This window comes from Hydra viridissima, unplaced genomic scaffold, assembly GCF_058129835.1.
Source record: "Hydra viridissima isolate aposymbiotic clone 2 unplaced genomic scaffold, HvirCarnegie_v1 scaffold_8, whole genome shotgun sequence".
Lineage (NCBI taxonomy): Eukaryota > Metazoa > Cnidaria > Hydrozoa > Anthoathecata > Hydridae > Hydra > Hydra viridissima.
Window position 1 is genome coordinate 647,710 of NW_028324307.1, and position 23,178 is coordinate 670,887.

A 23,178-nucleotide genomic window follows, 5' to 3' on the forward strand; every position below is an offset into this window, starting at 1 on the left:
GAACACAGAAACTAGAAATTCATCTAAAGCGTGGTACTTGTAACTTATAACTAATAATTTTCTATAATTGCTACAGGAATGTGACTTTAGCAGTCTTTGGACTCCTATAAATGACTTACAACAACCTGGTAGTCCTTGAATAATCATGATTCGGTCATAAAGCGCATTATATACCGCCGATTTTTGGCTACAGTCTGTCATTACTGGCTATATAATATTTGCATCAAAACTGTACGTTTTCCAATATATTCGCGAGCAGTACCTTTGAAAGTGTTATTAAAAAACAAACTAAAAATGTTACCAAGCATAAAGCTGGTAGGGAACTCCAAATTTTCCACTTTAAAGCATAGTTCAAGTTTCAGGGCTAAGCAGAAGATGTTGGCAGTTATTGAAGTTCTTTATAAACATATGCTTAAGTAAAATATAATGTCTCGCTTATCTGGATTTCCACTCAAGAGCTTCAGTATGCTTTTTCAGATATAACGTAGACAGAAAACTTGTAAGTGCTCATTAGGTGGACTATAAAAGCCAGTGACTTGAACTTGTTTTAGATCACTTAAAGCTGCCCCACCGAAGTAACTACTTCGTAATTGGAAAGTAGAACAGAAAGAACTTTTAATTCAACTCAGCCTCAGCAAGACTGACAGCCAATGAATGATGATTTAACAAGTTTGTTAAAGAAACTTGATTATATGAACTGCTTCTTGACTTTTAAAGTAGCAATAACAACAGCTATCTTCTTAGGAAAAGAGTTCGCCATCGCTACAAACAAACTTTCATTCCATGTCAGCTCTTCTTTATTTTTAAAGTTGTTTACACAACGAAGTTTTAAACTTTGTTTCAGACTTTCGTTTTAAAAGAAACGATCAACGTTATTCAAACATGTCCATGTTTGAATAACGTTGAATAACAAATGAATAGAAATTTGTTAAAAATTTCACGCTAAGGTTTAAAAAAAGTCACGTTAAGGACGGTTGGGATATTAAACTACCTCAACTCAAAAACTAACTATACGCTAATATTTTTGGACTTCTTTAAACCTCTCACTCAATATCTTAACGTTGGAATTTATAAGTAGCAATATTCAAATTGGTAATATTGTTTAATCATATGATATACTCCATGAAATCATTTGGGTAAGTTGTTGCCACACACAGAGCTTGCTAGCAAACTTTTTAAAGTTCTTTTGTCATAAGCACCAATGGCTTGGGAAAATTTTTATAACCTAGGATATAGTTGTTCTGTTTGTTACGGTAAAGGCTTTTGACACTATATTGCAGTGAAGCCAACGATTGAGACGAGTTTCCCTCATTTGATCTACTGGAAGGTTTGATATGAATGAATTGAACATACTCAGCCTTGTTGCTTGATTTGTTAGGATTACTTAAATGTAAGAATATTGTATTTAAATCAACTATAACTGCGTTATTAGCAGCACAAAATTGTTCAAGAATCAACTCTTAGTTTATTGTGAGTTCATGAGAATTCATTTTTTGGCAAAACGTTATTTGTTTTACAATTTTTACTTGTTTTGCTAGTTTAATTATTAATAATGCCAGTGACATTGAAATATAAGTAATGAATGATTTATTTTACTAATTTCAATGCCAAGAACTAAAACCAGAAAGCTTGATGTTATCAGATTTTTTTTCTTAAAACATTTATGCTCTTCTGTACTCTTCTTTAAGGTCGGGGACTTTTTTAAATTTATTTTTACTTTATCTAATCATTTAAGTGATGCAAGTAGCTAAACGCAGATTATGATGACTGTGGCGGTTGGTTCTATGTAAGTTTAATAGTAGCGTGACGTAGATTAGTGTTATGGCAACTTTGATGCGAGTGTAATGGTAGCGCAAATATAGAATGTGATAGAATTTGGTGCAGGACTGTCAGTGTGCAACTCAGATATGGTAGAAGCGTAATAGGAGCATAAGACATTTTAATAACAATTTTTAACGCATAAAGCAATAATAAAAATATTGATAATAATAATATTGCCTCTCAAAATTCAAACAAAAATAAAATTACTTACGCCTGGTTTTTCTTATCTTACATATTTTTCTTAATGAATATCCTCAATTATTTCTTATCAATATATATTCTCTTATCATTAAATCATACATATAACAATACATTAATAATCATTATAAAGCATATTGAAAGTTACTCAAATGTTTCCTTACCAATCCTCCTCTTAAGTTTCTCTTTAAATTCTCCATAAATTCTTTTCATTAAAATTTCTTTAAAATCTTTAAAAATCTTTTTCTCATAAAATCCTTTTTCAAAATCTCTTAAAACTCTTTTCACATAAAATTCCCTTTAAGATCTTCAAAATTACTTTCTCACCAGATTCTCCCTTAAGGAAAATCTCTTAAAATCTCTTAAAACTCTTCTCTCTTTTCTTTCAAAATCTTCTTTTAATCCCTCTCTTTCCTCTTCGTCCTCCTCGTCCTCAGCGTTGTTTTTCGAGCTTTTTTTAGTTTTTGGTTGTTTACCTATTCATGAATTATTTACATACAAGGTTGAATTTGTCTCCATGTATACGTCTTTTCTTAGTTGTTCTTTTTAACTTTATTCCTTTTTCTTTATCATTTATTTATATGACAAGTTCAATAATTCTCCGTGTGTCCACCAGGTGTTTTGGTTGACTCGCTTTTCTTCATTTGAATATTGTATGTTTGAGTGGGGTAAAACTTAAAGATAATGTTTACAATTTTCTTATCTTGCCTCCTCACACTATTATTAAATTTCCCATATTGCTCTATGCCACTTTTTAAGCTTCTTTAATCTTTTACATGTTTTACTGATCATTTACTTTTCACTTATTTTTTATTGAATATTTAAAAGGACGAATAACATTTTTAGTAAACTAAATCAAACTTCTGATACTTAATCAATATGTGAAAGTTTGCTATTCTGCAGCACTGGTTTTTATTATAAATGTTATAGTTTATATTATATTATTTATATATATTATAGTTTTTTTATTATAAAATCTTGATTTCATTTATACTAGACTCAGACTTTATTTCTAAAGTTATTCAATCTTCAGCTTTTTTAAACATAAACTTTATAACGAAAATTGTTAATGAGTCTTTAAAGATACTTTTCAAAAACGAAACGTAAATAAGGTATTATTTTGTGATTTAGGGCTTATGTAGCAATGGGCTTAGAAAGGGAATAAGATCGGAAAGGGGGTTGTAAACTCTCTTTTCTTTCTTACTTTTGTTTTTTGAAATGAAATTCATTTTTTCAGTAATTGTGTCAAGGCATACATTTTTTTATATACTATTGTTTTTAAAATAATAGGAATAAAATGATGGTCTTTTTATATTTGTGTGTATTCAGCACCGATCTTCTTTTTAAAATGGTGCAAAATGCTATTTTAAATTGAGCTACGTGTTTTAAACTATTAAAATTTATAACTTATAGAAAATCTATTTAATGTAACTTGCGTTAAATAAATGAATAAATCCTAAAGAAGGAAAACATAGAAGAATACGGTTAAGAAAAATCTAAAAGGGTTTCTGTTAAAATAATAAGTATCCTGAGCGGCAAGTAGTATTTATTAGTCCAAAAAATCTTTCCTTAAAAGAAAATTGTTTCTTCCTTTTTTTTTACAAATTCTTTGACTTTTCATCGAATTCAAAACACGTTTGAAGAAATATCTGTATATGAAAACTTTTCTGACAAATTGTCATGTAGGATCATTCTATATGAAATCATCCAGATCATGTCACTTTTAAATATCAGAAATTTTTCATTTTTGTCTCATTTTCAGTCCATATAAAACAAGGAAAAATTACAAAAATTTTAACTTAAAATACTGATTGGCTTTTGAGATATTGTCAATAAAATATAGCATATTTGAATAATAATTTAAAAAAATAAGCAAAAAAATAAAACATTTAAACTTGTTAATATATTCTCGTTTGGCAACTGTCGATTTGGACTGATGCATTTAGAGTAAACAAAAGACTTAATTGTTAAAAAGGTTTTTTGCTATTTCATATTTTCTTTTTGTATTTTCGTACTGACATTCAAGTAAATGTTCACTTTCTTTAATTTTATATTTTTTTGTAAATAAAACAATTTTCAATCCAAAATCATATTGTGGCATTGTGGAATTTGGAGTTCCAGCCGGGATGGATCTAAAATCATGGGTATTGGGCTTCGAAAAAGGCGCTTCGTCCAGGATAGAAAAACTGAAGACTATTTCATCATTAGCATGGCTGCCGGAGACACCTCCGAATTAACAAATGGTTTTTCTAAAACTGGTTTCAGAGCTATCTCAGAATGTATAAGAGGTTATAGAATATGTGTCCTGTCAGCTCAGTTAGCGACTCGTGGAACCATAGTAGGCTCGACAGCCAGTGCTTTAGATGCTCAGGTGAAGTTCGTAAATGGGCATGAAGTCTATAGAGAACGCCCCAAAGACTTTGGTGCCGACATCACACGCTATTAGAACATATTATCAAACGCCAACAGTACTTTCAATATTGCCGTTGATGTATATCTTATCCCGAGCGACCTCGGATTAAAAACCGGCTCAATGCGAGAATACAACAATTAGCTATTCTAAGCAGTGCCGTCTGCTTTCGGTCTGAAGATAGGCATCAATGGGGTGAAGAAAACACTCGGGATAAAAGGACCGAAACCGATGTTAAAAAGGCAGACATTGAGCTATCCACAGGTAAGTCATCAGACGAACACCAGGCAGAACTCAACGCTTTAATCATGAGCGGTTCGGTGAGTCAGTAAAAATATTTTTGTCTATCGTCGAGCGTGGTCCTAGAGGTCGCCTGTTTTGAACACTAATAGAGGTTTTCAGACGCCAACTGGGGTCTTTTCAACTTCAACGGATTTAAAGCGTATCTAGTCAATGCGAGCGTCAGGCCGCATTTTCCGCCAAGGCTTATTTTCAGGATCTTATAACTTAAAGGGTAACGCGTTATCAAGGCTTACAATATCTGGAGCTAGATCTACCATCGAAACTCGAAGCACTTGAATTAGTAGCGTCATACATGATTAGAAACATCCTAAGCCCAGGAGGTTGTGTTATAAGTTAGGATAGTCGTATCCGGGAGCACTACGAAGTAATTAATGGCGACGCTAGAGTGGAAGTGACGCTGGTCGAATTGGTTGTAGAAGTATAAACGGTATGTATATTGTGGTTTCTCATGGGTCTGATAATATAATGTTGTTTACCACTGATTATATTGGAGAAGAACATCGCCCATCACATAAGAGTAACACAAATGTCTGATTTAAGGCACTACCCAGCATTGCCTACCGTTATGAGCGTACCTTCCATAGAAACACCTGCGGCCTCCGTGATCTCAAAGTCGACACTGACAACAACATCAGTTACGGATAGGGCTGACTTGAGATTCCAGATGGTCCTTCACTGGATATTTAGAATAGAGAAGCTCTCTGAAGATTACCGATTACTACCGAAAAGCAGAAAAAAACACAGCCAAAAGGCTAGCGGACTAAATTGTTATCTCTGTTAAGACTAATCTGCTGACAGGTGTCATCGCTACTAGTTTCACAGCGTCTGAAATTGTCTTTCTGGGATAGCGCTTTTATATGTCGGTGCAACATGCGGTATCCTTTCGAGCCTGCTCAGCGTCATCGAAAAGTGGTACAAATCCTCTTCGATGAGTTATCACATTCTATATACTCAATCTTGAGCGGCAGCAGCCTCCTTCCAGGAAGGTATGTGCCGCCATCAATAATGAAAAATTTACTATCGAGGAGTTTAAAGCTCTCGAAGAAAAATATTGGGCTTATCTTTACAAGGTCGATACGAATTTGTAAAAAACGTCCGAAAGTGAGATAGATGGGAAACCCCAAACTCTCGAAGATATCAAGAGATACCTCGATATGAGGAATGCTTAGTGGTAGCCGATTCTCTCAAAGACATTGCCTTTTTGGGGTTGTCATATGCGCCGGTTGCTAGCACAAGGCGCTTGCTCAAGCACGCTCGTCGCTGGTTCTTGTTACTGCGAGGCTTAGGCTTGCACCACTACCGGGGAACGAGATTCGACTCGTATATCAGCTTTTTTCTGTCGCTATTCAGTCCGCGGTTAAACCGCTATGGAGTCCGCGGTAAAACCGTTAATGAAGCGCAGCTTCTTCACCCCTCCCTCCTCGACCCTCTCGCCGACAGCGCCCTATCTCTTTTTTGTTTCTGATTCTGGTCTCTCTCGTCTCTTCAGATTACCTTTATCCTCTTCATCCATCTTTTTTGCAGCAACAACGTCGTCGATCGTCGGCTTCTATTTTTCCAAAGTTTTTAGAAGAAGACGGTGTTTTTCTTTTGGTGCAGCCGTCGAAGCTTTGCCAGCTATAACGGCTCTCTCGTCTTTCTGTTTCACGGTAACTGTCAGTTCTTCCATCATATATTTATCGGATATAAAACTTCAATATGCAAATCAGGATCCTCTGAGTTCATTTTTTCAGCAAAATGTTGGTCACGTTGAACAGACCATGCTGGACGAGTTAAATCATTATGCTAAACGGTGCTCAACATCAAGGTCAACGGAGCTATACCTACACCAAAACAGTGGTATACTTCTGACGAAAGAACACTCAGAGCAAAAAGTAGTACCAGGTTATTTCGAGATCTTTTTTGAGGGCTGCATATTCACCAACGGGGAAAAATCTCTTGACTAGTCCTATGTATGCTGACGTTGCCATCTGGATAAGCCCGGATAACAAACAAAATTATAGCAGCAGGACACCCCTATCACTATAGGTGAATATTAGTGTAACGACTTATCGTCTCAAATTGAGATGTGATTGGATTTCATCTCAATGATCCTTGACGAAATTCAATCACATCTCAATTCGAGATGTGATTGGATTTCGTCAAGGATCATTGAGATGGTTCTTGACGAAATGGTCGGAGTGACGAGCACTATAAAAGCCATGGTCTTACGAGATAAAGAAGATGCCCCTATCCCTAATGCGTCTAACCAGTGCCGCTTGGCAGGAATATTAAAAGCCATGTTATTCCAATACTAGATATCGCTGGTCACCAATATTGTCTACCCCCGCACCTGACTTTAAAAAAGCAGTCGCTGACATTGCGTTTCACAGCGCAGTGGTTGGTTTGGAGCCTTGGCCATCTCTTATGGCTTGGAAAAAACCAAACTTGTGTAGAGGACTGAGCTAAGATTTGATATGCGAGACGCTAGAAAGTTGATTGGCTATCTGATGTTTGGCGAATAGGCTCGACAGATGATGGTGGACAAGAGGTGGATCCCTGCCAACCTCGCTCCCTTCAATTGAAAAGTCGACGCGAAACATGCATAATGGCGACTGCTATTTGGATGGCTCTATTTAGCGCCACCGCGAGTGCGGCTGCTTTTAATGGGAGTCAAGTCGCAGCACAGAAATACTCTGGAAAAGAGACCAAGAATGAGATAGAACGGCATAACAAAGCCATGGAGGCTTTCACTAAGATGCTGCAAGATTACGCAAAGAAGCGCGCCGTGAACCTGGATAAAATCAACGCTCGCCTCTAAGTCAAGGATGCTTCTAAATCTCAATTTAACAACTATGTAATGGCGAATCGTCTCTACTGCAAGATGATGAAAACCAAAAATGAGGAACGCGACGAAGACATTCTTAGTCTTCCTAAAAAATCCGATTTCTCAGATTAGTATTAGGTTGACGATGATGTGAGAATGCGAGATTACGGATACGTTCCCTCAGCCTAAGTCACCGGGGGTATCAGGATGGTACTACTTTATGGCACGAAACATAAAAAAAAAATAGATAAAATGAAAACGGACCAGCCAGAGTTACGCCAAAGACTTACCCGTACTTTTGAGTTTTTTTTTTTATTACCCCATCAAGTCAGTCAATCATCTATGTTGATCGTGGAAACTGCTAGTCTGCAAATGCCAAGGGATTATGAGACAAGTGAATAGTCACGGATCAGTGTTATCTCGCCTGCACGACATAGGTGAACACAGTTGTAGGGAGTGGTGATATTAGGTTTATATCAGCACTGGTACCCAGAACATTTTTGAATACCTGGATTGCGGTAGTGAGATCAAATTGGTTGCCGGGCTGTCCAATTGATACAAGGGTGACAAACCCATGCGAGCGTCTAGCCCTTGCTCTGAGAAATATAGGTTCAGTGTTTCATTAGGCACTACTTCCTTTGCTAGATATTGATAGAGAATCTCTCTGTCTAAGAAACATCTTCTACTCTTTAGTAAGGAGAGCCAACACGAATAAACCTGATTAAGTTAATCGGATAGCTGAGAGCTACCTATGTTGGAGGCATTTGGTGGAGAATTATCATGAGTATCCCATACTTCAGAAGGCTCTATACAATCTTATGAGCGTTTGTGAGACTATAATCTTACAGCAACAAACCTGCACACCTGCACCAACTCGCTGAATCTGTTTCGCAGACACCTAACTGAGCTTGGTGTTAGCCAGGAAATTCCTAATACTAGCAAGAAGTGTGACCTGGTGCGTAAACATAATCAGGAGCAGGAAAGCAAATGAAAGAATAAATCAATAAAAGAGGCTTCAACACCCTGTAATAGCAATAGTGGTGATATGATCGAATTATCTAAGAACCTGATATACGATTTATGGTACAATCAGAAAAGACTAGATATGGCTCGAAGGCTCTGTACACAGATACAGGCAGCTTGATGTTTGAGGTAGAGACAGAGGACCTCTACAAAGATATGTTTGATTACTCTGATCTATATGACTTTAGTGAATATCCTAACGACCACCCCAGCTTTGACGAGCGAAGCAAAATAGTTGTTCGGAAATTTAAGGACGAGTGCAATGGCCGTCTCAATCATGAATTCGTCGGACTCAGACCCCAGAAAATTGCGGCTGGGATCTTCCTAAAGCAGATGCGGCCAAGTCAGTGGACCTTGTTTGTAAATGCGAACGAGAGCATCTGCGACTTCTACCACGGTCTTACTTGTAAGTGGCTCCGCCTCTTTGTAACGGCTTCCCTCATTGACAACCACCAGAGCATATTTATTGCTTCGACCCACCCTATTATGTGGCAGGTGTAGTAAGTCTGCTTGGTGGATCGCACTAGGTTTGTTCTCACCAACCGAAGGCCTAGATAAATATAGTGAGGGACTGGCAAGTAGATCTGCCATTACGCCTGCTTCCTTAATCATTCATTTGCAATCTTCACAGAAACTTTTGCGGCAGCTGCAAGTTTCTTGATGGCATTATCACGGGCAAGTACTCTTATGGGCTATAATATACTGATAGTCTCTAATCCATTGATAGCATATTATGAGCCAGATGAGACTCCAACAAGAAGTCAGTGACGGGGCTGCAAGACTTCGGAAAAGGAGGTGAGCAGAGCTTACGTGGTAACTCTGGCGACCCCCTAAAGATAGATAAAGATGCTTTCTTAAATATTTATCAACCTGACTTGGTAAGCAATGCAGTTATCTGTCTCACTCTTCAATATTGCAATCGCTGTAGTAATTATTTCTTTCGCTTTCACCACTAGCCTCTCCGATGTATATCATTACAATTTCAGGTTGCGATAGTGTACAATATACCTCTCCTTGTTACGAAGGTTGGTTACAAGGTTCACACATCCCTTACAACCACACTGAAACTTCTCGATTGGATTTTTCTGGTATTTTGGCTGAGCCACTCTTTGGATACCGTCAGGGCTTCGGGGGAAGAGGATAATCATTATAGATCTCGTGGAAGTGATTTGGGTACTCAATGTGTACCTGGAGGGTATAGCCTTCGCGGGCATCATCAGCTGTTCCTAGGACATCCTCCAGGTAAGGGTTGCATTGTAGCCCAGCTACTAAGGTTGTTAGCATCTAGGTAAGATATGAAGCTTTTTGGCGTAGAGGGAGCGTAGTTGGGACACCCTGAATTGTTCGCCTTGGTAAACCATTTCAACACCGTTGAGATACCGCCACGAAGACCCTTCTCGAAAAACAGTTGTATGTCAAAATCTATGAGGAGCTCTAGCTCGACCCTAGTCTTTTTCAGCAGAGCGTCCTATGACATCCCCGGGAGCTGAAGTAGATGTCTTCCTGAATTTTTCGAATATATCTACCAGTAACTCTACGTCGGTCTTCAGATAGACATCATGGTAGCCACTAAACTTTTAATATCTCAGGGTGCTCTATATATTATGTGCCTGGACATAGTCTTCAGCGCTTATCCATTTCCTGGTAAAGCTGGAGTAGAAAGTCTCTTCAGGAGGTAAATCAGTCTCATCAAATCCGGCTAGGCTATTCACAAACTCAAAGAATCTGGAGCTTAAGGATAGATAGGTATTCACGTTGGCTGGTCAGTATCCTAATATAAGTATAATCTCTAAATGGAAAAGTATAAAGTCCGCTGAACAGACGCTGTAGGACACAGAGCTTTGACCTAAGAATAGAGTAGAAGGTTCGCCAAGCCAGAGGTCTTACCCCGTAACCACTGGGCCAACCTCAAAGAACTACCTTAGAGGGCTAACTTAGAGGACTACTTCGGTGTGCTACTTTTGAGGGCTGACTGCTGAGTCAAAGCCCCTATTTTACATCTTCTCTTTTCTTTCACCAGTTATGTCTTTTAATCCTATCTGTGACCCTTAAAAGCGCGTTTCTGGCAACAACATAACAGTCAATACCTTTTTATTAACACACCTTCGAACTGTTCTGTAACTAATACTGAGGCAACCGGCCTTATTACTAAATTCTGCTGACAGAATTTAGTAAAAAGGCCGGTTAATTAATTAAAAGTAAAAAAAAAAGAATAAATTAAAAATGATTTGCAACTCTCAGTTTAAAAAAAACATTTTCCACGTTTCGATAAAATTGGGCTTCTTGTTATAACTTCTTCTTTAACCCACTAAGGATAACTCTATTTTACAAAGTGAAATATCTGGTTTTTCTCGTTTATCCTGACTTTTTGTTTCCTCTTCTTATGACGTCAGGTTTTCTTTTATTTTTCATATAAAACTTGTAACAAAAATGATTTCATTCTCACAAATCTAATCAAGGAAACCATATCCCAAAATATCAACTTGTGTTGCCTATAAATCATTGTTTTCTGAAGTACATTAAACATTATTGCTGTTGTTATTGCAACTGCTTTCGATATTGTAGAAAAACATTCAGCACCCAATAACACTATACATCACAAAAAAAAAAAAAAAAAAACACACACAAAACAAAATAAAATACAGCTATTCACGAAAGTTTAAACGATTGCAGAATTTTCAAATTTAATCTTCGGTTTTTCTTGAATAAAAATCTAACGGAAATAGATATCAAAATAATTATTTTTCCAATTTGGTAAATAGGTTATTTGTTAATAGAATAAAAAAAAGTAGGTTTTGACTCATTACCGTTTACTCAGAAATTTCATTAAAAGGTAGGTGATACAAATTAAGAGGTTTCACAAAAGTTTAAACGAATTTATTTAGGATCGAAAATCAGTTTCTAGTGACATCAAATGGCAAGTTATTGATATGGGGCGGACAAAAAATTACACAAACGTTCAAAAAGGCAAAATACTTAACATTTCTGAATATTGCGTTAGAAAAACTATCAAAACCTGGGAACTTACCAAGAACGCCTCCGACATGCCGCTTACTGGGAGACCATCCAAAATCAGCAACCGTGACAAAAATGGTATATTCAGAATGAGCAGAGAAAACCCCAGACTCAGCTACAAAAAGCTAGCACAAATCTTCAATGAGTCAAAAAATAATCCAAAAATTAGCAGAGAGCTCGTGAGACGAACATTGTCGGACAAAGGTATTGGAACGTACATAGCAGCTAAAAAACCTATTCTTTCAATCACGGATAAACGTAAACGACGAGTGTGGTCCAAAGAAAGGCTAGACTGGTCTGTAGAACAGTGGGAAAAAGTTATTTGGAGTGATGAAGCAAACTTTCAAGTTGTAAACCGCAAGGGAAGAATCTATGTCAAAAGATTTGCAACTGAGAAATATTCAGACAGGTTTTTGCAACATCGTCGACAAGGCGGTGGAGGTTCGGTTAGCATCTGGGGATATTTTTCTCACAAAGGTATAGGCTTCTGTGAGCTGTATGAAGGCCGAATTAATCAATACACCTACAAGAACACATTGGAAACGTGTTTAAATCCATCAATCAGACACGTGTATGGCAGAAGCAAGCAATTCATCTTTCAACAAGACGGGGCTTCAGCTCATACAGCACACTCCATCAAAGAATATTTTTTGAAAAAAAAGTTCAATGTGATGCCCTGGTGCCCTAGGTCACCAGATCTCAACCTAATCGAAAATATTTGGTCTTGGATCGATAATCAACTGACGTACCATGAAATTCAATCAACCCAGCATTTAAAGCAACTTTTGAATGAGTATTGGCTGAAGGTACCTCGCGTGATGTGCATGAAATTAGTTGAATCAATGCATAAACGAGTTTATCTTTGCTATAAAAACAAAGGAGGACACTTCAAATATTAATTTCGCTTTTTTTTTTCATTTTTTGTTCGAATATTGCAATTCATTTAAACTTTTGTGCTTCTTATTTTTCCTATAAGATTTTTTGTAATAGCTTTTTTCTAACTAAATATTAAAATTTTTATAACATGTTCATATTCATTTTAAAACTAATTACTTTTTCTTTAATAAATAAAAAAAATCGTCGATATCATTTTACAGTTTTTCTTTATTAAACAAAAACCAAACATGCTTCATAAAAATTCTGCTATCGTTTAAACTTTCGTGAATAGCAATACAGAAAACACAAAACAAAAAAGAAGAGCATTTCAGCCTTGATGCAAGAGCCACAGTTCGGTTGATTTTCTTCTGCCTACTTAACTATTTTAGATAAGCTAAAAATATTTTATTTACAAAAAGAAGCCACCAACTTATCGAGCAAAGCCTTTTTCACCTGCTATGATAACTTAGTTGTCAACTCAGCATATTTAGATTCAAAATAACATTCTGATATTAAAGAAGAATTTAGCTAATGTAAAAGAATCTTCAAATCAAAAACAAAACAAAAATAATTTCTACAACTTTATATTTCAAAAATAAATTTCCAATTATTTTTTAGAAAGATTGAAAATACATAATGGCATGTAAATCAAAATGGTTTGCCTCTAAAACTTCTTCTTGCATTACATTCTTTATACCAACACAATTCTTCAGAGTATTTGAAGTGCAGTTTTCTATATAATCAACACACAATCAAACGATTCGCATTTAGGGAAACCTCATGTCTCTCCTTTTAAAGAGTCTTCCCGAAATTTTTCAACACCACTTAACAAATATTAACATTATTCAGTTGTTTTTTATTACATATACAAAATTCAATCATTAACAATACGCATACCTACATCGTTCTCTTCGAAATTGTTTATTTACAAGTTCTCAACATCACTAATAATATATTCTGCTATGAAAATGATTTTTTATCATTAATGCAGCTTAAGACCCAACTCATAGTATTTATTGTATCCGCATGTTTCACTCCTAATACTTCTTTTTGCATATTTTCAACATCTTTAAACATATTTTCAGCATTATCGTATTGTTTTTTTTTATATAAGCACATTGCTATCCAGTATTTAGTATTTATTGTATCCGCATGTTTCACTCCTAATACTTCTTTTTCCATAATTTCAACATCTTTAAACATATTTTCAGCATTATCGTATTGTTTTTTTTCATATAAGCATGTTGCTATCCAGTATTTAGTCATTATTGTATCCGCATGTTTCACTCCTAATACTTCTTTTCGCATATTTTCAACATCTTTAAACATATTTTCAGCATTATCGTATTGTTTTTTTTTCATATAAGCACATTGCTATCCAGTATTTAGTTTTTATTGTTTCCGCATGTTTCACTCCTAATACTTCTTTTTGCATATTTTCAACATCTTTAAACATATTTTCAGCATTATCGTATTGTTTTTTTTTATATAAGCACATTGCTATCCAGTATTTAGTATTTATTGTATCCGCATGTTTCACTCCTAATACTTCTTTTTCCATAATTTCAACATCTTTAAACATATTTTCAGCATTATCGTATTGTTTTTTTTCATATAAGCATGTTGCTATCCAGTATTTAGTCATTATTGTATCCGCATGTTTCACTCCTAATACTTCTTTTTCGCATATTTTCAACATCTTTAAACATATTTTCAGCATTATCGTATTGTTTTTTTTCATATAAGCACATTGCTATCCAGTATTTAGTTTTTATTGTTTCCGCATGTTTCACTCCTAATACTTCTTTTTCCATAATTTCAACATCTTTAAACATATTTTCAGCGTTATCGTATTGTTTTTTTTCATATAAGCATGTTGCTATCCAGTATTTAGTCATTATTGTATTCGCATGTTTCACTCCTAATACTTCTTTTTGCATATTTTCAACATCTTTAAACATATTTTCAGCATTATCGTATTGTTTTTTTTCATATAAGCATCTTGCTATCCAGTATTTAGTATATATTGTATCCGCATGTTTCACTCCTAATACTTCTTTTTCCATAATTTCAACATCTTTAAACATATTTTCAGCATTATCGTATTGTTTTTTTTCATATAAGCACATTGCTATCCAGTATTTAGTTTTTATTGTATCCGCATGTTTCACTCCTAATACTTCTTTTTCCATAATTTCAACATCTTTAAACATATTTTCAGCGTTATCGTATTGTTTTTTTTCATATAAGCATCTTGCTATCCAGTATTTAGTTTTTATTGTATCCGCATGCTTCACTCCTAATACTTCTTTTCGCATATTTTCAACATATTTAAACATATTTTCGGCGTTATCGTATTGCTTTTTTTCATATAAGCATCTTGCTATCCAGTATTTAATATCTAATGTATCCACATGTTTCTCACCGAATAAAAATATTTGTACATTTCCTACGTATCTAAACATTTTTTCAGCGTCGTCCAATTTCTTTTGGTCATACAAGGTCTTCGCATCTTTGAATTTCTTAGAAAGGATTAAAAATGCAACAAAGCTAATTACTGCAAGATTTAATATAATCCATAATGTTTTATCGCCGGCCAAATATATGGCTGAGAAATATTTCTTGTTTTTTGGATTTTTATCCTTATGATTTTGTGTGCTATTTATTATGTTTTCTGCCTCAATATGTTTATCACCTATATGTCTTTGGTTTGGAACTTGAACAGAATCTTTTTCGTCATTACTCTCTATGTTGCAATTATGTCGGTTGTCAATCACTCTTTTCAAATTTTCGTTATCGAGAACATGTGCCTCAAAGAAGCATTCAATTATAAGCTCTTTGTCTTTATGTTCTGGGAATGAAAGTAAGGTATGTTAAATTTCAGTCTCCGCAGATCGTCTAGAGGTTTTTATCATTTTGTTGCAAAAAGTAAACTGTTAGAAAAGTTAGTAGTGTTTTTTTTAAATTTTATTTATCATTTAAAATGATATTCAAGCTGAAAATTAGAAATCATAAATTAACAGTATTGTTTTTATTAAGTTAATATTTTTCCTAAGGAAGTTTTTGGTTTAAGAAAATATGAATGCAACAGCTTTCGGAATAGAATAGGAATTTATTCCGATAGATTCAAAATAGTGGTGGATTCGAGGACCTTTAGTATTTTTGAAATCTATCATTGAAAACAAAATTGAACAATTTTAGGAAGCTGTATTACTGTCAAAAGAACTTCAATGGAATCTCATTGCTATGTTTCGCCTTTTCTCTTTTTTTAAATGACGATAATAATTTACTTATATATAATAATTTACCTATAATAAACCTGAGCCGTATAAATCGAGTCAATTTCAATGCTTGAATCTGAAATTATTTCAATCAAATTGTTCTCATAGATTTACACAGTTTAGTAAATCAATGAAATATTGGCTGTAGCTAACTTCAAAGATAATTTTCGGCCTTAAATAATGAGTTTGCATAAAATTGTAAAATAAAGGACAGAATAACGTATGTCGACCTCAAAAGTAAACATCATAAAAGAGTTCAAAAAATGCCAGTTAATAGTAAGACTACATACAATTTGTTAACATAATTTCTCCGCTAATCTTAAACCACAATTTGAATTTCCAATATTGTATTTTACCAATTAACATTTTTAAGCCAAAAGTGTTTCATTAAAAGTCTCGTTCGAAATTCGTCTATCGAGAAATTTTGTAAATTAAGTTTTAAGTCGTCTATTTAAGTTTTAAGTCGTTCATTTAAGTTTTAAGTCGTTCATTTAAGTTTTAAGTCGTTCATTTAAGTTTTAAGTCGTTCATTTAAGTTTTAAGTCGTTCATTTAAGTTTTAAGTCGTTCATTTAAGTTTTAAGTCGTTCAATTAAGTTTTAAGTCGTTCACTTAGTATATAAGTTCGAGGACGAATAAATATTGAATAAAGATAAATTATAATAGTTACAAATAGTAATAAATAATGATAGTTATCGACTAAACAATATAAAATGGTTTTTTAATTCAAGTTACATTTATGCCACTATTTCGTTATTCTTTTTGGTAATTATTGAGTTGTTGAAGTAAAACCATTAGCTAAAAAAGACTAATTCTATATGCAAGAACAGTTTTCGTTATTTGTGAGACAAAATATGATAATAAAATATGAACTACCAAATTACAGTTAAATAACCTAATAAAGAAACTTTAATTTTGAAATCGGGTATCAATAAAATATTTGCTATGAATGTGCATCTTGATAATATCACACGATCAACCAACTTCTATTGTGTTACCTAGGTAATTTAAATTAACATAGAAAGTAGCACTTTGCATAAAAGCCACCTAAATCTTTTGAAGTTTGAAGTTTGGAAATTCATGGATGAAATTGTTTTCCTTATTTCTATATTTTTTCTTCATTTTTTTCTTAATTTAAGTAAAACAATAGTTCTACTGATTTTTAATAGAAAAAAAACTAAAAGTTAACTAAAAAGTTTAATCAGAATGTGATTTAAAAGGATATTAAAGGAGAAACTGGGGCTAGCCTTCATCTTTTTTTCTTATTCACGATAAAGAAACTATTCATTGTCAAAAGAACATTTATTTTCGCTCAGAGCTTCGATCTAAAAATCGCAATTCATTGATATATGAGACAAATCACATTCTAGAAACACCATTAATAAGAATTTAACACACGCTTTTAAAAATATGACAATTATCTCGAACTTGGTGTTTTTTGTCGCAGTAAGGCGTGTAAAACTTGCAGACATTTTATTTTGAAAAGGAAATGTTGAAAATGAAAATATTACAAATTAATGGTAAGAATATATAACTTTTTAGTAAAATTCTTAAATGCTCTAAAACCTAATCATATACATGAAAATAAAACTCCACCTCATGCAAGCATTTTACATTTATTAACAGTTGCGGCACATAAAAAATTACAGTGTGGGAAAAAATGGAATCACCAATAAGCTTTACTGGTTTATTCACATTTTCACGAGGCTTTTAGTAATTTGTTTAGAGTTGGTGACTTTCTTTAAGAATAACTTTGCCAATATTAAGTTTGCTCTTTTCTAAAGCCTTAAGAGTTTTAGATAAGGTATGGTCTGATTAAGTTATAAAAAAGTTATTAACCTTTTGTGATATACATATTAGGCTAAAGTCAGTGACCAATGTCCGAGTAAACGAGACGTAACTACTATAAAAAGCGGGTTCTGGCTCATTGATACATTTCCTATACTTAAGGAATCTAAGATGGTGTTATCTGGTTCTGGCTCATTTCCATTTTTGCGCATTTCTGGTTCATTTCCATTTTTTGCGCATTTTCATAATGAGATGACATTATGAAAAAAGGTTGTGAATGTCTTAGTTAATTTATTCTTTGTTTTGGTTGTTCTTCAAGTATGGAAAAAGGTGTTTATATTTTTCTCTTCGCGTTTCTCTAATTCTTTGTGCATGTTGTTTTTGTCGTTGTACTTCAAATCCATGTTTTAGTAAGAGTTTAGTATTGAGATGAATGGGTAAGGTATTTAATTTTTTAATTTTATTAAGATAATTTTCATCAATTCTTTTTTTGTGATTATCATCGTGGAATTGTATAGCAATTCTGTGTAATTCTGGATCAAAAGTGGGTTTAATTATTTCCTGTAGTTCACTGTAAAGGAGTTCCTCAAATTCTTCTTGTTCTGTAATACTCATTTTTATAACAAGAAAAAAATTTATTTAAGTCATTTTCAAAAATTTTTTTTCACTGTATATTTTACAAAATTAAATTTAAAAAAGGGATGCTTGAGAATGGAGAGTTTGGTCCGAGAAGCAAACCAGCGCCGATAGATTCATATCCTCTTCCGCTTTTAACGTAAACTCCGTCTTTGAATGATCCTCCTTTAGGCCAGGGTGTTAAAAATAATCCGTTTCCTCTGTGCGTTCCCATTTTCATTCCATTTCCATTCTTTTTCAAATAAACGATACCTCTTCCTGCAATTTTATCAACCATAGCAGAACCTGCAGAAGATCCTACACCTGCTAACAATCCGGTGGCAAGAGCTGGAACTACTCTTGTTGCAAGTGTACTACCCAACATACCCAATAAAGGTAGAAGAGCTCCAATAAATCCTCCTTTCACATTTGCGTTATGTTCCAATTGGGTTTTGCTCATTTTAATGGTGACTCCAACTCCTCGATGGAGAGCGTCCAAAAGTTTTCGATGTTGATTTTGTGTTACAAGTAAAACGTCGTTTCCGTTAAAATCATCTTTTGAAATACGGATGCTCACAGGTTTACCTGCTATCATTGATTTTTTTATTTTTTCAATCTGGCTCTGAGACACATTTAATTTAACACTAACATATTTGTTCATTTTTAAATGTGGGAAAAAATATTTATTTCACTTCTCGAATGTGATAACGGATCGTAATGTCCTCTCCACGAAAATCAACCAAATTTCCATTTTGGTCAACAACGCGAGTGATCATTGTGGAGATTTCTGTGACTTTGACAGGGAGGTAAACCAAATGAGTGGGTCTTTCGATGATTTTAAACCCAGGACCAACAGCTGGATAAAAAGAGTAGATGCAATTGAGTTGGGAACCGTTGATGTAAGCCGACCCGATGACGTTGTTGAGGATTCTGATCGTGTTGATGCTTGAAATTCTAACAACATCGTCAGACTCATATTCGGAATTAGGGTCCAATTGTCTTTTTGTGAATCCTAAAAGTGAGGCGATGCTGTTATCCACATTCAAATCCATCATATAATTCAATCCAAGTGTGATGGTTGATTTTAAAGTGTTTAAATTGGATCCGATTTTTATGTTATCTGGAGAGTAGCTGATTTTATTTGTTGTGACGAAGCTTGCGCTTTGAGATGCATAATTTTTTATTGTGTTTGAGACGGTCTTTTGTAAATAATTGTTAATGTCTTTAATGTCATAGCTCCCGTCTGGAATGGCGACATTTTCCCAATTGACTCCGTTGTTCATGCTATACCGGAAAGAATTGTTTTTGCTGGTGATGTTTGGAAAGCTGTTGTACGTCTCAAGCCCTAGAAAAGCCATTTCATAAGTTTTTCCTTTTTCAAAAACGATTTTGTCTAAAAATTCTGTTATGATTACGTTGGAATTTCCATCCACGTCGATGATTATGCCTGACATTTTTTTTATTATGTAACATTTTTTTAAATCCTTCGGATCTGTGGAAAATTCTTTGAATTTTTAAATGGCTTCTTTTGGAAAATAAAAAGTGTCAAATCCGCTTCGATATTTTCCATTGTCCTTTTTTGACGACAAATCAATCACCGCAAATCCGTGAGGTTCAGACCAACAATGTCTGCAAAACTTTTCAAACTCTTTTTTTCCCATATCGCTCGAAACGTGGTCTTGATAAATATGGCTAATGTTTTTTAAGTCTTGGGGAAAGAGACAGATAAAATTGGTGTTTTCTCTGATCGTTTGTCTTGGGAGCATGAAATAATTTTGAGCGAGGTAAAAGCAGTCGACGTTAGAGTGTCTTCCTCGGATGTAATATTTTTCACACTTGTTTTGTTTGGTTAGTTGCAAATCGTCAAAGATCATTAAATTGTTTTTGGATGAATCAAGATCTTCAGGATTAGGTACATCGTCAGCCGTTTCAAAAAATTCACACTCCATGCCCTCTGTTTCGGAAAAATTTTTTGAAAGGTCGTTGATAACGCATTCAGGGTCTAGTTTCAATTTTTCAATTTCGGCTTGTACCTTGAACAAGTCGAGAATTATTTTTTTTGGTAATTTTTTTTCGAACGAACTTTTAAGTATTTTGTACTCGGGTTGGAAAAGAGATTTTCCAAAAACTTGCAAATGGTTATAATCCAACCATCCAGGTCTGAGCAATAAATTGAGAAGCAACGTTGTTTTTCCACATCCGGATTTTCCAACGATGATTCCTCGAATGCTTCTCGGTAAAAGCTTGTTGTTGTTTCTTTTGATTTTTCCAATATTCCATGACAAATCAGACACTTCCATTTTTAGTTTAAAAATATTTTTTTTAAAATAAAATGTACTGTGTTAAATGCAAAAGGAAAACAGAAACGAATCATTTGAGAAACGAAATCACAAAAAACAACAAGCATATAGTCAAAGGGGCTTGCAACGTTTGCGGAACGAGCAAATGTAAGTTTGTTTCTGCGCATGCGCTCAAAGGATCATCTTCGCATACGGTAAAAGGAGGAGACTTGGTTGAATCGATCAACAATTTTTCAAAAAAAATAAAGCTTCCATGGGCAAAATTTCCAGGAGAAATGCACATTCCAGGAATGAATTTTGCAGGACCTGGCACAAACTTAGACAAAAGGCTCACATCCACTGATATGTATCAAGAGTGGAGCAAACCTGTAGACCGAGTGGACAATGCAGCATACCATCACGATTTAGCTTATAAATATTTAAACGACGTTCAAAGCAGAAATTTGGCAGATCAAATGATGCTTGAAGAAATGAACTCTATACAAAATCCCACTCAGAGAGAAATAAACGAAAGAAAACTGATCACTCCCATCATCAAAGCCAAAGCTAAATTCGGATTAGGTGTATCCGAAGGATCTAAAAAAAAGCACCGGAGAACCTGAAATGGACGGATCAACTTGCAAACGAGCTTCATAAACCAGTCATTCATCATTTTAAAAGAAGAAAAGTGTTTGTGAACGACATGGATGAAATATGGGCAGCAGATTTGGTTGACATGCAATCGTTTTCAAAATTCAACAACGGTGTAAAATATTTGCTCATGGTGATCGACGTGTTTTCAAAGTATGGATGGATCGTTCCGTTAAAGAGTAAAACTGGAGTTGATGTAGCTAACGCTCTAAGCAAAATATTTGAGGAGAGAAGGTGTACAAAGATGTGGGTAGACAAAGGTAAAGAGTTTTATAACAAGCATGTACAAGCTCTAGGTGTGCAATTATACTCCACTGAAAACGAGGAAAAAAGTTCTGTTGTCGAGCGATGGAACAGAACGATGAAAGAGAGAATGTTTAAATATTTTTCAGCCAACAACACTCATAAATACATTGACGTATTAGATGAAATGGTTGATAACTACAACCACGTCAAACACTCTTCTATCAAAATGACTCCAGTGGAAGCTAGCGATAAAAAGAATAAATATAGGGTTTGGATGAACCTGAATGGAAAGACGCAAACAGAAAGAGCAGTACCAAAATTTTCAATGGGAGACAAAGTGAGGATCGTAAAAAAGAAGTCTCATTTTGAAAAGGGGTATACACCGAGATGGACTGAAGAGGTTTTTACCGTGTCAAAAGTTCAGCATACGAATCCACCCACGTATAAAATCGCTGATGCTAACGGTGAAGAAATACAAGGTACATTTTATGAACAAGAAATGCAAAAGACCAATCAAGACATATTCAGAATTGAGAAAATAATTCGTCAAACAAAAAGCAAATCACTGGTCAAATGGTTTGGATATCCAGATTCATTCAACTCTTGGGTGAATAATAAAGAATTGATACGTTTGCAAAAATAGACGCGTCGTTTTGTATGGCAAGAAAAAAAAAAATTTGATTTTGAGTTAAATAAAAATCTTGTATATAGAAAAGAAATGAATGCGGCAATGAATGAGATAATTAAAAAAATAAATGTGCTTGAAGCTGATATGTATGAATGCATGAAAGATAATGACTTGAATAGGTTCATGTCTAAGTACCAATTGATGTTGAATGAATTACGTTGTAGTATGTATGAAGCAGTGAATTTAGATAATAGGAATGAGATACTGAATAAGATGAATTATTTTGAAAGTGAATTGGTTGATGAATTTTTAGAAGTGGAACAGATATTTCTATGGGATAGTAGAAATATGAAATTGGAAACATACATGAATAACTTGCGTAGACTCTGTAATATATGTACTAAAATATTTCAAATGATGATGATGTTAGATCCTTAGTCAAATGGTTTGGATAATAAAGAAGTGAAAAAATTTTTATTTTGAGTTAAATAAAAATCTTGTATATAGAAAAGAAATGAGTTTTATTACGATTGAAAATTTTGATGAGAGCAAATTATCAGTTGGAGAAATTTACGCAGCAACAAAACCAGTAGTCTATCAAAAAGTGCCAGTAAAATATTCTTATCCAACTGGAGATGGTCCTCTTGTATTACGAACACCTACATTATTTTCGTATGGTGTGTGTGAGAATAAAGATCCGATAACACAAAAATTGACTGGATATTCCATGTCCTTTGTTTGCTTTGATGCTAAAAAGGGTAAAACTGAAGAAGAAGCAAAGTTTATTAGCACAATGGAAAAGATTACTTTGTTTATTAGAGGTGAAGTGGATAAATTGTCAGCCAAACTTAAAAAGGGAGGAAGAAAAAAGCAAATTAACTCTAACGAATTGAGTATTTTAAAATATAAACCTGACCATGCTGATGCAGCGCCAGTGTTTTATGCTAAAATGTATATAACTAAAAATGAAGACGAAATATTCATTACTTCTACATTTCATAGAAAGAAAACAGCTCTTGATATAAAAAATGGAGTCAAAGGTGAACGTAGTAATAAAAATTTGGTCATATCTTCTGGACATGATTTTATCAACCAAAGATGTTATGCCATTGGAGGACTTAGAATTGAGGGGGTGTATATTGGTCCTTCGATTGTGTCTATTCAAGTTAAACTGTCCGAAGCCATCATCGTAAAAAATGCATCTTTACCTCATAGCATCATGATGTGTGAAAACTTGGA

The 23,178-nt window shown here is 34.3% G+C and overlaps 1 pseudogene across 1 annotated transcript in view; it reads right to left on the reverse strand.

The window, feature by feature from the left end:
- Positions 1-13,286: 13,286 nt before the first annotated feature.
- Positions 13,287-23,178, reverse strand: part of LOC149884414 (uncharacterized) — a 59,959-nt pseudogene continuing 50,067 nt past the window's right edge. The window contains exon 9 of the transcript XR_016455024.1: positions 13,287-15,303. The product of XR_016455024.1 is annotated as an uncharacterized LOC149884414 (transcript). The remainder of the gene's footprint in view (positions 15,304-23,178) is intronic.